The sequence below is a fragment of the Aethalodelphis obliquidens genome, unplaced genomic scaffold (genome assembly GCF_003676395.1).
Source record: "Aethalodelphis obliquidens isolate GAN/ISIS:26980383/991018 unplaced genomic scaffold, ASM367639v1 scaffold4, whole genome shotgun sequence".
Lineage (NCBI taxonomy): Eukaryota > Metazoa > Chordata > Mammalia > Artiodactyla > Delphinidae > Aethalodelphis > Aethalodelphis obliquidens.
Genome location: NW_020837948.1, coordinates 44,138,358 through 44,140,391, shown reverse-complemented (window position 1 = coordinate 44,140,391; position 2,034 = coordinate 44,138,358). Strand labels below are relative to the sequence as shown.

At 41.2% G+C, this 2,034-nt stretch overlaps 1 pseudogene across 1 annotated transcript; it reads right to left on the bottom strand.

Moving 5' to 3' along the window:
* Positions 1 to 452: 452 nt before the first annotated feature.
* Positions 453 to 1,744, bottom strand: LOC113613746 (protein tyrosine phosphatase type IVA 2 pseudogene; annotated as a pseudogene). Its single transcript, XR_003430351.1, has one exon. The product of XR_003430351.1 is annotated as a protein tyrosine phosphatase type IVA 2 pseudogene (transcript).
* Between the last annotated feature and the right edge of the window lie 290 nt (positions 1,745 to 2,034).

Below are 2,034 nucleotides of genomic sequence, written 5' to 3'. Positions count from 1 at the left end.
CCAAATTACGTTTGCAGGCTGGTGTGGAGGACAATTCTAAGTGGAATGAGGCTTATTTTCAAGAATCCCACGTTAATGTTCTAATTTCATGTAAGTGAAGGTACTTCTGACATGGAGTAGTCACTAGAATGATTTATTTCTTTAATCTGCACAACTGCATTTACTAATGAGGGCAGAGGCATGGTGGCAGACCATGCAGGTACCAGTGTTCTGCCCTCGCAGGTGATCTTCTCAGCAGCCCAAGATCACAGCAAGAGAAAATAAGTGATATCAAGTTCTTGGGTGAGAGGGGAGAGAGTGTTGGAGGAGAGGAAGAAAGAGACTTTGTTGAAATTGAAGAATGGAATAAATTGGTAAAAAATTAATACAACAGTTTTAGAGCAAAGGAATATGGCATACTTTTTTTTCTTAAACATTTTATTCACGTTATAGAGGGATTTCTTTTTTGTTTCTTTTTTCCAATCATTAGGAGAATGGTTGAGGAGTACTGAATCCATCACTACTTTGATGACACAGTTAAGATTCCAGATTCACATTTCCAGGTACCAAGAGTTCCCTCTAAATGCCACTATCAAGTCAGCCTTCTCATACATTTCTTTCTACTGAACGCAGCAATGCCCATTGGTATCTCTGAAGCATAATCACACCTTAGGTCAGTATTCCTCCAGGTAAAGCAGCTATTTGGAACTGAATGCTCCCCTTCTTTTTTGTCTTAGAAACTGAACTGCATCTTCGTACTTCATTCCACATTCAATCAAAGCAAGTGCGACCAGCACAGGTGCCCTTCCCAGTCCTGCAACACAATGCACTGCAACACAACAACCTGGCTTTTCATGAAATTTGGTTTTTAGTAGGTTTAGCCAATCGTCAACTATCTGATTAGGGGGTGGTGCTCCATCATCAAAAGGCCAATCTAGAACGTGGATTCCTTCTTTTTCAACTGGTGCTTTATCATATGTAGCATCACAAACTTGAACCAAAGTTGTCACTCCATACTTCTTAAATTCCTCTGTGAACTTGTTGAGGGTAGCATTGGTAGGGTTGTGGGTTATCAGAAAACGCATGTTCTCATAGGAGATCTCCACAGGGGCTGGACGGTTCATTATGGCAAATAAAAACTGTGAGCATGCGTGTGTGAGTGTGATGGGGAAAATGAAAAAAAAAAGCAATAAATCTTGAAATGTTTCACAGCAGAAAACATTAAAAAGACCACTAAAATGCCTATTATTGATCAGTGTTTTCTCTATTCAACTTGTTTATTCTTTAAGAAGCTTCTCCCTTCAAGGTAAGCAGAAGTATTTAGAATCCACTTGAATCCAAATTCAATTTGGGCCTCAAAGTCTGCTGATGGATACCTTCGGACTCCAAAAAAATCCAACTACATACGAAACTTAAGCAGCCTTTACTACATTTAGGCACTAGTGAGACAAGTTAAAAGAGTAGGTCGCTTTCCACTTTTGTTTACTTGATGCTTAATTTTACTGGAGTCATTAAAAGGTATATGCTTGCAATAAAAAAAAAAGCCAACTATTTCTGAGGCCAGTCTCTGTCCAGAGTGTTCAAGGCAATGTTAATTATGGCACATAGAACCTCCAAGCTCACTTGTCAGCGGAAACGCTGTGCTGAGCCTGGCAGAAGTCTGCCCTCACGCTCAGAATCGCCATAAATGTGCAACGTATATTCCAACGAAAAACGCTGGCGAGCTGGGGACTGGGCATTGAAGTCCAGCGGCGGCGGGAGCGGTGACGGCGACGCCCCCCCTCCCCCCTCCAGCCTTGGCGCGCAGGAATATGGCATAATTTAATGCTAAATTATTGCTCTAAAATTCTGCTGCTGAATTATTAAACTAATATGACTTTTCTCCATATGCTAGGTAGAATTCTAGGATGTCCCCTAAGACTCCTACTCACTGAAGGGCATGTCCTGTATAGTTCCTTCTCCTTAAGGCTAGATGGAACTTCTGAGTATGAGGATGTCTCCCCCATGAGCAAATTAAATCGTAGTACAAAAGTGAAGGAATTTTTGCTGATGTGA